This window comes from Parus major, chromosome 21, assembly GCF_001522545.3.
Source record: "Parus major isolate Abel chromosome 21, Parus_major1.1, whole genome shotgun sequence".
Classification (NCBI taxonomy): Eukaryota; Metazoa; Chordata; class Aves; order Passeriformes; family Paridae; genus Parus; species Parus major.
The window spans coordinates 3,689,816-3,705,009 of NC_031789.1; the positions used below are offsets into that span (position 1 = coordinate 3,689,816).

A 15,194-nucleotide genomic window follows, 5' to 3' on the forward strand; every position below is an offset into this window, starting at 1 on the left:
TGTATGAGCGTACACACGTGTGTATGTGTGCCTGCAGGTGCGTGTCCATGTTCTGGCATGTATCTCTGTGCTGCAGGTCCATGTAGGTGCACACAGGACACACACACCCAGAGCAGAGCTGTCCAGCTCCCCGCAGCTCCGTGTTATCCCGGCACACGGGTTCGTTCCCGGCGCCGCTGCGGCAGTCCCGGAGTGTCCCCCTGACCTTGCTGCAAACCGCAGCGGCCTTTGGGCCGCGGCCGCACGGCTCTGGGAGTGGATGTGCCCGCACGCTGGGCCGGGGGATGCCACCGGGGACCCCCCTCAGCAGGGACAGTGGCCGGCGCTCCGGAGATCCAGCACGAGGCTGGAAGAGCGCGTTCCCCGGCGGAGCGGGAGCTGCGGGAGGAGCAGGGATGGGGGACCAGAGATGGGGGACCAGGGATGGGGGACCAGGGATGGGGCACCGTGGATGAACGAGCGTGTGGAGCCCCGCGTTTGCTCAGCCGGGCCCCGCAGGAACAGCCGGCTCCCCCCGGCCGCTTCCTCCGGGCCCCTCTCCAGATAAGCACACTGACTTTAGTTAAAGTGTGTGCCAGCTGCAGCCCCGCGACCAGAGCAGGCAGAGACGTGGCGCTGAATGATAATTAAATACATTCGCATCATCTGTCATTTTTTACTGCAGGTGCCGGTGTAATAAATCCGAGCTTGACTCTTCTGTCAGCTGGCAGCGAACATGTTTTAACGCCAAATCCCGGGGGATGAATTCAGAATGGCTTGGCCTTGCACGGGGAGGAGTCGCCTGTAACACGCCAAGTGGGTAACACATACTTGATTGCTTTCATAGTACTTTTATTATTTTGGTGACACGTGCCTGATGTAGCGTTTCAACCCACTCCCACAGGGAAGGCAAACATTTCCTCCAGCGTCTTCCTGCCACACCCCAACCCTCCACACACAGCCCCAGCTCTGCTCGCCTCAGCCCCCTGCACTGTCCCAGCATCCTGATGTGCCTGTGACCTGTTAGGGTTATTAAGATTCTGGTCAAAGAGGAAAAAAAGTTAAAGGAAAAAAGCAAACAGAAAAAAACCTGCAAATTAATTTAATTAGAACAATGACAATTGAGAAAATTAAACATTTAGGTTACTATGCTGTAAAACCCTAACTCATCCCTCCAGTGCACAGTGAAGGAGCAGCTCTGTTTCACCATGGATGTATGCAAACTGCTCCCCAGTCATCCTGTGGAGAACAGCGAATCCTTCACTGCAGATACTGCTGGGAAACTCCATATGACACCATTTTCCACGGGCATCCACACACCTGTGATGCAGCATCAGCCTATTAAGTGTACTGACTCTGCAATAATGAACTGTTTTGGTTTGAAGTCAATTTATTATTTTACCAATAGTTTTTCTCTTGCTTTCCGCATACGGCCCAGTTGATGCACAGATCAGGTACAAATCCAGGTGCCGCAGGATGCTCCTGTGTCCAAGCTGGCCCCTGTCCCACGAAGGACAGCCAGGCCTGGCTGCAGGAACCAGGCCCTGCAAGCCCAGGTGGGAAAAGCATGGAGTGTGAAGGGAGAAGCCAAAACCCCAACGAGAACAATCCTCCCAATTCTCACTATGGAGCACCGGTGCCGCGGTGTGCCACGGCTGGGGCTTGCCAGCTGCACCCGCTATTTATAACCCTGGCACTTACACAATTACCACTCGACAACTTACAATACAGGCCTGGAAATCAGAGCACTTTATTTACCCAGCCAAAGCTTTATCGGTGCAGTTGGCTTTCCAATGAGGGAAATGTTGTTCATGAAGCACTTCCTTGTAGGTGCCTGTCTGCCTTCAGCTGCCCTGAACAGCATCTCCCCTCTGGCAGCACAGGCTGGTGGGAGACACGCAGGTAAATCCTTTGGCAGCACTCTCCATCTTCTAGGACTTGCTGCACTTTTTAAGCTAATAAAGTCCCAATTCTAATTTGAAGCAGAAAATGCAACTGAAGGGGCAAACAGCTGTGGGTCCTGCCCCAAAGTGGGCACAGGTTCCTGTGCTTGTTCCTAGGTGGTTTCTACCTATATTCACTGTGTGCTCCACTCCTCATTCAGTTTTGACTTTGTCATGGTACTTTGCCAGCCATATGTGTCCTGTGCACATGTCATTTTTTAACAAATTACATCAAATTAAATCATAAGTAAGCTGAGTGGCTTCAGAAGAGCAGAAACCCCTTTTTGTGTGCAGAAAACCCGGTGCTGCTGTTCTGCAGTTTCCTTGGCATGCACATGGCTCTGCTCAGCGCTCCCTTGCTGGAGCAGCAACAGCCCTGTAACACCATCAAAACACAGGGACAGCTCTGAATTCAGGGGCAGGAATCACTGACACTGAATTTACAGCATTGTTACATGTCCCATCCCAGCAACAGACTGTCCCAAAACAGGGTCCTTGCCACCCTCCCCAGCATATTCCTAAACCCATAATCCCCAAATCCGGGATCCACCAGTGCCAAAAATTCCTGATGCGAGTTTGCAGTTCCCCCCACCAGCACTACTGCCTGCAGCATCAACCCCTGCTTTAAACAAAAGCACGGTTTTCCTTTCATTAAAAACATTCCCACGGATTAAAGATTTGGAGGCCACAGCAAAGCAAGTTAAACATTTACTTTCTATTAAAACATCTAAATGAGAAGATTAAAACCTGTTTTACATTTAACAGGCAAAGTCAAATCAGCACAGGAGCAGCTTAGTGCGTACTTAGAGCCAAGGCCTTCTGATGTGCAGAGGTAATCAATTTACAGAGGGAGGGATTTCCTAAAACTACTCAGAAAGGGGTAAAAAAAATAGCACACATACATTTGAGCAAATCTTTCCCTTCTGTCCCCATGGCCGCCTCCTGGAGCTGTTTTGCTGCAGCTCCAATCAGCTCACTCCCACTGACAGCTCTTGCCCCAGATTCCCCCATAAAATATTTTCACAGCTGATTAGTCTATTTAGCACGTTGCACGCTTAAGCTCTTTTGTTTATTTTTCATTTGAGATGGCAGGAAGAGATGATCCAATAGAATGCAGAAGGGGGTTATTGACTGTGTTTAATGGCAACTGTTTGCAGGAGTAGCAGTTAGAGGTCACAGAGGTGACGCAGACACAGCTGACTGCTGCAGGAATTTCTGCTCTAATTTTCTAACATCCAAACAGACTCTGCCTGGTAACAGAAACCACTGAACTACAGCTGGTTTCTGCCAAGGCAGAATTCCCGGGGGAAGCTGAAAGTCTCCCTTTACAGGGCCAAAATCCAAGTCTATTTGTATTCGCCTGCAGCTGATCTAGCAGCATTCGGACACGACACCAGCTCTGTCCTGCCATGCAGGTGCTGAGGCAAAGCCCCCACTGCTGCCAAGCACCCCTTTCACAGTGTGTATGAGCCAAACTTGGGGATCACCCATCCCACCAAAAGGGTTTTTGGTGATGCAATTTCAGATGAGTGTCAAACCCACGGAGCAACACAAAGCACCGTCACTGCTGGACACAGTCCTCCATCCAAACACCTGGGACCCAAAGCCTGAACTGGCACATGCCGTGATACCCCGTGGCCAGCACAGAACCCCACAGGGACTCACACACGGATGGATCTCAGTCCCAGGTTTCCAACTGAGGTGCTCTGATGCAATGAATGAGTAGCTGATTTTACACCCCCTCTCTAACACAGCTCCATGAGTTGATCCTGCTGCCATTAAAAGGGATCAGAGCTCCCACACTCCCATATAAACAGAATTAGACTGAATCCCCCACATGTCCTAGAGATCATCCCAAAGAGAAGTCTCTACTTCAGTTATACAATCCTCAGCTTCAAAAGTTTATTTAAAAAGTGAAAAGCAGCAGAAAGAAGTGCGGGCCAGAGCAGATGTGTGCAGCCCCTGGGGTGGAGGGTTGTTTACTTTTAAATGATCACACCATTTCAGGGTGAAGCAGCACCCAGCTAAAGGAAGAATCACATGAAAGTGCTGCTTAACTGACCTTGCCAGACAAGTTTTTTTTGGCATGAGCACGTATTATGCAAAAGGAATAATCCCTTTAACTAAAATATTTGGAAGAGGGTTGCACAGCCAGGAACCAAAGGGAGGTTTTGCCATTATTTCTCATCTGATCATGCTGAATAAAATGGTCCAGTTTACAAAGTATTTTAGGACAGCACTCGGAGGTTGTCTCTACTTGCAAGAAAATGCATTTTGCCACTTGTGCAGACTAAACATACTACACGCAGACAGGAGAGTAGCTGGGTGCCCCCAAGGCTCGCTGGAGAGAAGCCACACGAGCCATTGGCCACGGATGATGCTCACAGCGAAGGGTCCCAGCACCAGTCACAAGCAGGACGCAGGGGAACGGCCCTGGGACGCTTTGCAGCTACCAAGCCCTCAAGGCCCTGCAGCACCCGAGTGTCAGTGCTCCCGCTGCCGTCGTTCACACTCCGACAGCCGGACACGGGAGCCCACCGGCACGGCAGCGGGGAGCTGCGAGCTTCAGCGCCCGCCTCCCCCCGCGCCCCTCCCCGGGGCCGCCTGAGGCGCTGCCCCTGCCGGAGCCACGGCGTTGGCTGCCCTACAATCGCCGTCTTCTCCAAGCCCTCATCTTCCCTGCAAACCTGCACATTCAGTGCCTTCGCAGCACCCTCCTGTGGGGATTCCGCGTCCGTACAGACACGGGGGCAGCTGGAAACGGGGCGCGGTGGAAACCCTCCTCTTCCTCCTTCTCCGGCGAGGCGCTGGGACAGGCAGCACCGGCAGGCTCGGCCGGCGGCTCCGGGGGAACAGGCCGTGCCGCCGGCACGCACCGCGGGCCCGGTACCGAGCAGGCCGGGGAGGAGGCGATGCCGAAAGCACCGCGGGCCCGGTACAGCCCGCACGGGACGGGCGAGCGCGGGGGCTGCGGCACTCCCGGCACTGCTCCGCTCGGCGTTTGTCTGAAACCTATTGACTCACAAAGCCAAGCAGCGACAGGTAATTACAGAAAGAAGTAAAAATGAGTAGATCTCTTTGCAGCAACCTCTGACATACACAAAGTGCTCCTCAGCTCCTTCCCTGGGGTGTGCAATTGCCCCCCAAAGGGTATATCACTGCTTAAAAACCCGCTCTCAAAAGCAGGGAAACCTTCACTTAGCAGCACCTCGTTTGGAACCACTTTTGCATCAACACTTTTGTTTTCATGGTGATGCTGCATTTTCATTCAGACACTTGAAAGCATTTTTTGTCACAAGTTGCAGTGATTTTACACAACACTTTGCACCTCAATGAAAATCAAACAGTGCACTGATTTTTAAGAGAAAGAAGACTGAAAAGTAATAATTATTATGTTACTAAACATTTTTTAAAAATGGTGTGTTAGCTACACTTTTAATGTACAGCATTCAGAGTGGTTCTAAGATACAGAAATCCCAGATATTGCAAGAATGCTGCAAAATTAGACTTGGCTAAATCTCAAATCTGAATCACCGATTACCCTGCAGGTTACACAGTAATTTAACATCCTTCAGCATGTGACTTGCAGAGAGCACACAAATCAGTTCACATGTGCAACGGGCAATAAGAACATGGATATGGCATCATTCACTTTTGAAGCCTCTCACACCAAATGAATTCATCTTAATACATGATGCTTCTGCAGGAACAAACTAAATTTTTTGCTTCCCGAACAAAGGATTTTCGAAGAAGCCTGGCAGATGAGCATTTGGTGAAGCCAGACACACTACAGACACACCCCTCTAGTTTAGATGCTCTAAAGCAAGGAAAGAGCAAATTGTGGGAGAGATGATAATCCCTCATTTATCTTTTCCTCCACCTAACAAGAGAAGTTCTTTCCATGCCCTCATTGCCTGGCAATGACCACTTTCACCTATCAGGAGTGGAAAGTTGCTCCCATCCCTGGAGCACTCAAGTATCCTGTCATGGAAAAGAAGAGGCTGTAGAATCAATCACACAGAATCTGTCAGAGAAGACCATCTAGTCTGGAAAATTCAGGTGCAAAACCGCAATTAAAGACTGCCTTTCCATTGCCAGAAAGCCTTTCCAAACCATCATCCTGGACAGGAACTAAAACCTTCTCTAGAAAGTTAAAAATGCATCGCACTCGTCAAACTCTGAGAAAGGAAGAGCTGCTCAGCTACTAAATTTTCAAGACATAACTACTGAGCCTTGCTCTTCCAGGGCAAAAAAAGGCTGAGGCTGATGGGAAGCAGGTGTATAGAGGCTGGAGGCAAAGGCAGAAAATCCATCCAGCAGAATCCAGGAAGGCACGGAATCAGATGTGGCAGAACTGAGCAGGCAGAGCTGCAGCAAGATGCACAGGATTTTTGTTGTTACTGTGCCATGAGGTCTGTGTCCAAGGAAGGCAGGGATTGGGTAGGTGAGGAGACTCTCATCATTACTGGATATATGACGTGACTTATTACTATCATCAAAAACTACAGTGCCTTCCCAGCAGCAGGATTTTCTGGATGAGAACACTCCATTTCTACCTTGAAGAATATAAATTCTTCCTCCACTACCCAGCCCTGCTCAGGGGATAGTAGAGCTATTCCCAGCTACAAAGAAAATGTGTCCTAAATAAACGGAGAAGAGAAAGGCAAATAAAATGTTTGATAATAAAGTCTTGCAAGCTGTAAACTTTTACAGGAGGGAAATAATCTCCACAGCTGGAAGGACACCTCTCCTGGCATCAAGGTCAAAACTTTTTAAGGAACAGAGGCCACTAGGCCACAGACTGGCCCCAACCCAGTTGGTACCTCGGGAGGACAGTTCCCTGGCTGCTGCCTTCCACATATCCACAAGAGGAAAAGCCAAGCCACAGCATAAACCCTGGCTACCAGATCATATGTGGATCCAACTACTGAATCAGTAATTCCTCAGCCCCTTCCTCAGCCCTGTCACACACAAGGGCAGAGGGGAATGAGAAATGAACAGAGGGACCTGAGTGACAGGGCAGCAGAGCTTCTCACTGGGAGCACATTGCGTGATGTGGCACCTTCCAGGCCCCTCACAAAGAATGGAGAAAAGCAAGTTGTAGTATTTGTTTCATCCGTTCATCACAACAGGAACATCAGCCAGATCTAGACTAGGTCCAAGGGATAATCACTGTAATTAGCACTTCGTTCATATAATTACCAGCAGACCCTGTAACATTTTACAATGGAGGTAATTACCCACATTTTACAGCTGAGGAAACAGATACAGTGCAGGTGAGTAACTTAAAAGAAATCATCAGTGAAACTGTGGCACAGCCAGAGGCTGCAATTATCCTTATTCCCAGCCAAGGCTCTCCCCAATAATCCATGCTGAATTCACTTCTGTCTTGTGGGAAGGAATCCAGAGAAAATAAACACAAACTGGAATTTCCAATGTCTAGAAGAGCTGAAAAGCAGACAAGCCAAACCTGAAGGAGAAATAAAAACACATGTTTATCACTGAGCACTTTCTGAGCCGAATGTGCAGCTATGAGCAGGGGACAGGCAGAAGACCCTGCTCTAGCAGACACAAAGCCAATGCGGGGTGTCAAGAGCTACAGTTCTACTTCTGAAGCAGAGGAAAAGCAGAAGCACAGCAGAGGGTCAGGGCTGGCTGCCCAATGGTGCCGGCTCAACCACTCAGCCATCAGAGTCCTTATGCAAGTCAAGAAGTTAGAGATTGAAGCAGGAGCAATAATTAAATTATTTAAGGACTTTACAAACCAACGCACACCCAGAGCGGCAAGCAGGGTGACAAGCCTGAGAAATTCACCCCCACCCTAAAGAGAACCTCCCTGCACAGTGGCTGCCAAGGATCCCAGTTCTGCCCCAAGAGCCGGCGTCCCAGTGCAAGGCCAGAGCAGCACTCAGGCTCTGCTCTGGAATGGGGGAATTCCCTTCCCCTCTGAGCACAAGAGCAGTGGGAGCAGTGGGATCCATGCCTAAAACCCACCAACCCTGAAAAGTGAGCAGGGTTAGCTGGCACTTGGTCAGTTTATTGCATAGGGTCAGGTGCTACACAGTAATCTGTGTTTTCTCAGGTAGTTTTGGGCGGGTGATACAGACCTGTCCTGTCATTCTGCACCTCTGGGTGAGTTTCAGTGTTAATAAAAAACGGTGTGTTTGTGCTGCCCAATATATCTGATTTTCAAAAGTAGTCAGACCAAAGTGAGGAATTTGCTACTGCCTATTTTTATTAAATAACCAGCACATGCAGATGACACACAGGTGTCTATTAGGTTGAATAAAGCAGATTAGGTTAATCCAACCCCAGCTGCAATACCTGAACTGCAAGACATGCAACACTCTGAATCTTGTACGTGTGCCAAGGATTTCATTTCAGCCCTTCAGCCTTCTCTTAAGGTTAATACGTAAGAGCCTCCAGCAGCAGAAGATACTGCATAGATTTCAAAATTAAGACTTGTTTCAGGAGTGGATGTTGTCAACATTCTGGCTTTGAGTAACAGAAAAATCTCATAAGCAGGAACAAATCTCTCAATAGAGTATTCTCTCAATATCTAAATAGACAAATGTTTTGCTTTGCAAACATTTTGCAGCATTTGTGTAGTTCTTTGATTAAGTGTTTGATGAAAACATGTATTTGAGTTACTGCTCAGTGAAAAACAAGCTCAGTAAAGTGAATTGAGTTCCATCTTCTCTTGCCATCTAAGGGTCAGCTGTTGCTGTTCCTGCTGTATCCAGCAGCACTGCAGCAAAAACCTGGGGACAGATTTTACACTGGGGCAAATAGCAGTGCTACTGCTGGGTCAACAAAGCAGCTTTTCTTGCCAATATTTACTGTGTTTTATAGAGGAAATGGGGGACAATTCCTATCTCCTCCCTTCCCAAAGGCTGTATACCTCCTCCTCCCTCAGTAGCTCTAGCATCCTGGAAGCCCCATGCAATAGCTGAACAGCCATGACCCATATTATTTACAGTGATTTCTGCGAATAACCATTCTGCATCTAACACAATACATGGAAATATCACAACAAAGCATGCATCACTGTCATCCCACCACCTTGGGAGCTACACCCGGAAAATGCCATGGGTCAGAGTGCTTACCTTATGAAAGAAGGCAAGATGGACATGACAAAACATGAAATGAGACAAAAAAAACAAACAAAAAAACCCAAGACATTCTAACTATTTTTTAAGCTCTATTTTTTTTATTATTGACTCCAATTACCAACATCAGACATTTTTATTCCATTTCTTCTTTTTCCCTGCTATTTGTTCTAGCAGGAGGCAGCCAACAGCCAGCTCTCTGCACAGGGAAGGAGATTTCCTTCAGTTTCCAGACGTTTAAATAAAGGTTTTTAAGAATTGCTGCACTGGAAAGTCAAGGCATTCACATCTAACTGCTGCCAACATAAAATATGTGTTATGAGGAGAAAAAGAGTCTTCAAAGAGTTTGCTTGGGCAAAGTAAGTAAGTATTTTTTTCCCAATGAGTTTTAAAAATCCTGTTCTGGAGACTGGAGAAATGGCTTAAGATGGTTTCTGGAAGATTCTTCTTCTCAGGCTGACAGGTAGCATTAAACCCAAGCCAAAGCCACATCCCAGCCATCCCAGACAGGCTTGGTGAGAAGCAGCAGTCTGTGTACCAGAACTGACAACTCCAGGTCTACAAAAACAATTACAGCTGAAATTTGGAACAGGAGGGGAAGGGAAAATCCATCTGAATGCTTCAAGCACTGATGGAGACTGTGACAGTCCAGCACAGCTCATAGCCACGGGGTCAGAGAAACTCATACAGTAACAGAGAGGTGCTGGGCAGGGAATTCTGTGGATACTGCATCTGCCACTATTTTAGCAGGCAATTCTGCCATACAAGGGCAGTTTAAAAACAACGATCTTGCAGTTAAGTACGGAGATCAGTGCTGGAAATACCCTTCTCAGGCAGGGATGCCAATTCAAACCAGCTGTTTCCTGAACCAGGTTCTGATGTTGATGGTGCATCCCCTCTGTTCAGGTAGAACCTGCTAGGGCTGAACCCTCAAAACTCACAGAGGACTCCTCAGAGGGGAAGGAGACAGCTCAGGCTCAGGTCAGCAGGACTCCCAGACAGGAGCAGAGCCAAATGCAGTCCAGGAGGGTGTTCAGGTGAGCTCCAGGCTCCTTCAGAGGCCAGGCACCAGCTGAGCCCAGTGGCACTACGTGAACAGCTCGCTACAATTTTAATCTGTAGTCCTAATGAACGATATAAAGTTTTATAAGCATCAACAAGGCTCTGAGAAGACCTAAATCCATTTCAGTGCTCATTTAGCAGCTTCATCTGTGTGCAATTAAAACTTCAGCATTAAATGTTAGAGAATAAAATAATGAGACACTTAAAAAGTAATCTGTACTTCAGTGGGCCATGCTCAGTGGATTTCATATGATCATTTACCAGATAAAAATAGAATCTGGCCAAAATATGTCTTATCCACGGCTTCCCTTTCAACAGGAAAATGGAAAGAACCAACTAAGCGCTGGGGGCTTTGCCATCCCACGTACACACAACACTGCTTCCCTAAGCACAGCCGTGCCTAAAGCACAGCTCCAAGCATTGATAACTTCCCTTTGGGCTCCAATGATAACAGAAAAATAAATGCAAATTGAGTTTCAAGTAAGATTTTCATTTTGGTCTGAAGCCTAATCTTTTATTAAAACAGCTATCAGTTTGGAGCTGATGGTTAGGAAAAGTTAACTTCAGGACAGGGAAAAAAATTTAACAACAAAGAATAGTTCTTATTCATAAGTGTATCTCAAATTCTCCCAAGGTTACTTTAAGCTATGAAAGTTGACTAGAGGGGGACACAGATGGGCCACAGACAGGCCACGAGAATGGGTTTTACTGAACAAAAGAACTGTAGAAAAAATGTGAATTAAAAGCAAAGATGTACATAAATATCAAAATAGATTAAGCAGGAGAACACAGATCAAAAGAAGTGAAGTATTATAAAGGAAACATACACACAATTAAACTTAAAGGAAGCAAAACCAACAAAAAAATACTTATTTTATTAACAACTGAAATAATGTTTATTCAAGAAAAGCCAACATTGCGCATCCTCGTAGAAAAGAAAAAAGACATCTGGGGAGGTCAAAGAACACTACAGTTTAAAATGATGAAATGTTACAGCTTACACACCAAAATTAAAAATGAAATGAAATTAAAAAAATGAAATGGTTACCAAAGTAATGCAGGTCAAGGGATCAAAGGTGAAGGGTCACACACTATTAAAAAGAAATCCAAAAGGGCGTCTGCATCAAGATCTCTGCAAAACAAAGGAGCTTCAGTGAGTAAAACTAGAACCTTCTACGGAAGCACATCAAAGCTCTTGCACTTCACACCCAGCCCATGGCAGCACACTCTACTACTCTCTTGTGCTGGTGTCCTGCAGCCACTGACCATTCCTGCGGCCACTGACCATTCCTGCGGCCACTGACCATTCCTGCGGCCACGCTGCCCCAGCCACACTGGGTCATTCCTTCCAGCCACTCTGGCTTGTCATTATTAACCTCCCTGTAGACAGGCTCCTTAAGGTTTTCCCATTTCCATGCTGGAGCACTGGTTTCTTGTTTCACAAACTGTTTTCAGCGCCAAGGGCTTGAGGCAGCGCAGCCCAAGCCTCGGCTGCAGGTCCTGCATTGGCACTGACCACTACCTGTGCCGAGGACACTCTGCTTAGGTCAGAACACTCCTGGCTGTCAACACAACTGTTGGATTGCTGTTTTTCAGGGAAAGCTTGAATGCCTTTTCAACAGTTTTCTTTATTCACTGTAACTGTGGAAATCTGGTAATTATTGACACACACACACACTGAACCCCTCACATCGTAACGTATTGCTTTAACACTCCAATAAAAAAGTAATTCAAATGTGGTTTCCAAGACAAAGGCCTCTCCTCCTGGAATTTCAATTACACAGAAGCTATAAAACAACCTTTGGTACCCATTTCCAAGCAGGATGCAGTCAATTATCTATACTAAATTTATGCAGAGAACGTAATATTTACATCAGATAACTTTTGGAGAAAGACAACCACCAAGGGCATTGCATCCCTCTTCATCCCAGCATCCCTCCTCCTGCCTGGCAAGGCATTAAGTTTTGGGAGACTCTTATCTGGACCAAACCAGCCCTGTGCTTGAAGCCAAGAAACAAACTCTCTGCACAAAACCCTGCCTTTGTAGGCAAAGAAGGCCCCAGTGTCAGAGAACCACTGTATGTAACACTGAGATGTAGCACAAGGATCTAGTCTGCCTGGTTGTTTTTCCAGAAAACAAATCTCATCTTTCCACATCATTCCTGCTTCATGTGTGTCACGGTCAGGAACCTGCTGAAGAATGTGAGAAGGTCCATATTTCCCCTCAGTAGCCGTGTCTGGCAAACCCTAATGCTAAAGTTAACCTTAAAACTCAGTTCCTGCCATTATTTCCAGCATTTATCAATTCCAGTTTCTGTGAGCCAAACTAGTAAGTCCACGTTTCCACAGTTCCCTCACTGCTGCCCTAGGCTGCCTCCTGTCACCACAGCTCACACTGCAGATGTGCCTCAATATCAAACTCAGTATCAAAGAAAGCAGTTTGGGAACCCAGAAACTTTGCAATAACTCAACAGCACGGACACAGACTTGCAGTGACTCATTAGATGATTAAGTCTGAATGCATCAACATTAGTTTTGTGAGCAGGAAAACCCCAGAGCTTAGGAACCTTAGTGGTGCATGACAGGGACATGCCCGCAGGACACACCAACATCATGGGGCTCCCTCACAACTTCCCAGGTAACAAGAAGTTTGCACAGATGAGTTTTAGGTAACCCCAGGAACATTTTAGCCCTGAGACAACAATAGTGGGGCACAATCCCAAGGTGGGGCAGCTCTACAGGGCTCTCCAGTGCCCATCTTGGTCCAGGGCTGTGTGCTGCAAACAGCTCCCAGCTCCTGCAGTCTGCCAACAACGGGGCACAGACACCAGATACAAAGGAATGAACACAGACTTGGCTTTTCTTTCCCCCCTATTGCAGTGGATTATGCCCTCTCCTGCTCTCCCTAGGACACTGTTCCTTCCGAAGACCACTGCTTCTTTCCCTCTTTTCCTTAGGCAGTGCCCCAGAAGGAAACTTTTGCTTTCATTGGCACTAATTTTTCCTTCATATCTAGTTTTCCTTTCTCATCTAAATGCTCTGATTTTTCTATTCCAAATGAAACAGCCACCCTCAGAAGCAGCAAACCTGAGACCAAGATGACAGGATTTCAATCCTTTACAAAACATAATCTCCTCAATTCCTATTCATTTGCCAAGTAAACCAATTCCTTTGTGTGTGTACATGCCAGGCCCTGGCAGAGAGACTGAGTTTCTAAATTGACTTTGTTGTAACATTCTCCTTGTATAACGTGGAAGTACACTTTGTGTAACACCAGTGAGTATTTTACTCAGTGCTAGGCACGCCAGAGACCCAGACACACAATGCAGTGGTACCTACCACTACTGCTGGCATTCCTGCAGATAAACAGGTAAATACTAACTGAATTAATTCACTCTCCTGACTCCCTCATATTTCAAGAAGGGTTTCTGTAACTGGTAACTCCAACTTTTTCTTCCCCATACATCAGATTCCACTTCTGCTTTTAATACTACACTTTAGGATAATCAGATACAGTTAACAAGGACAAGCCAGAACAGATGACACAGATTAAGAATAGCACACCAGGTCCATCCACTGGAGGAAACAACACTCCACCTTATTTTCTCACAAGACAAAGTATTTGGAGCCACTGTACAGACACTGTCCAAGTGTCTGGACACACATTTATTGCTGCTGAACTACAGTCATCTGCAACACCCACTCTGTGGAGGAACCTGGAAGTGTCAAACAGCAAAAAATCCTAATACCACTGAACAATATTCAGAGGTACTTTGGCATGTTACTAACGACAGTCAGGTGGTTCAATACCATCAACATTTTATACATTGTGTACAATATGCTAAAACTAACTATGAAGTATTTTTTTTTTCTTTAGTCTATCATTAAGTGTAAAAAAGTGAATTCATTAATTTAATTTATTCAAGAGTTCACATGGAGTAAAACAACAAAAAAAAAATCCAGGAGGGCAGTGAATTACTCCCAACTCTCCATCTATTTTTTGCTCTGCCTTATAGGAGTCACTCCAGTTCCAGCACTCTGGAACTGCCCAGCACTACAAGATCAGCAATTTTTTACTGACCCTAACATGAACAAATGGGAAGGGAAGAAAAACTAGGTTTCCCTAAGAGGATCCTCATCAGAATCTCTCTGTGAATAGCATAGCATGAACCAGTATTACTGCCCTTGTCCAAAAATCACCCAGTTTGGTAGGTAACCTTCGCATTCTGCTCAATCCCCAGCTCGTTCACAGCAGTCACTAGAGCTGTAAACACAACTGAGAAACTGCAAACACAATGCCAGCACCACATTCCTGCTTTGCACATTAAGCAAATCACAGAATTTCATTTATTTCACAAAATAAACCCACAATTAAGTGGTTCTGTTAGAGAAATTGCCGTCTCGTTCAGGGATCAGCCTCAAAGCCCAGGCACATGCGCAGCGGGAGGAGCCACCCCCACATGCCAGACAGCCCCAGTCAGGTGTACGAACATTTCGCTATTGCTCTGCTCTCCTCACGCTACAAACGCTGTTTCCCTTGCATTTCACTTCCCAAGCTCTTTCTTCTATAAAGCAAGTGGGGTTCCTCACATTCTTGCTGGTGGCCAAGAGGAGGGGCAGGCTCTGTACGCACAGTACCACCGGCTGGCACCGGTGTTCACTGGTGACAAAACCAGGTGGGACATGTCTGTCTGAGGCCCAGGACCTTGCAGACCACCACCACTGAAATGAAGGGTGAAAATCGACACTGGCACTCTGGATTTTATGGGTGCTCTGGCTGCTCCAGCACTTGGCAAACACTTTGCCCCCAGCAAGGTATCACCTGCCATTCCCAAACCCTTGTCATAAGGTGCCTCAGTCCCCAGCTCAGCACCGTGCAAAGGGCACAGCACCACAGCCGAGGTGCCAGAGCAGCAAGGGCAGGAGGAGCTGCTATGTGGGAGCTGGTCTGCAACCACTTCCTTGCTGCTCCTCCAGCAGAGGATCAGGCAGAACAGAAACCAACAGCCCTTCTAGTAACAGCATTTGCCATTACCATTGGAGTATTTTATACTGCGATCAAGTGGGCAGCAGGCAATTAGTCTAAATTCAATATTCTTTT

At 46.9% G+C, this 15,194-nt stretch overlaps 1 protein-coding gene and 1 long non-coding RNA gene across 8 annotated transcripts in view; both read right to left on the reverse strand.

Annotated features, from left to right (window-relative positions):
- CAMTA1 (calmodulin binding transcription activator 1) overlaps nt 1–15,194 on the reverse strand; it is a 234,801-nt gene that overhangs the window by 191,142 nt on the left and 28,465 nt on the right. The window lies entirely within an intron of this gene.
- LOC109022930 lies at nt 1,066–11,225 on the reverse strand. 2 transcript variants are annotated; one of them, XR_004500039.1, is made up of 3 exons: nt 11,142–11,225; nt 9,029–10,155; nt 1,066–7,392 (listed from the first exon to the last, which is right to left on the reverse strand). It is a non-coding gene; the product is annotated as an uncharacterized LOC109022930 (long non-coding RNA). The 2 variants fall into 2 exon arrangements; XR_002002404.1 differs by having other exon boundaries at nt 8,247–10,155.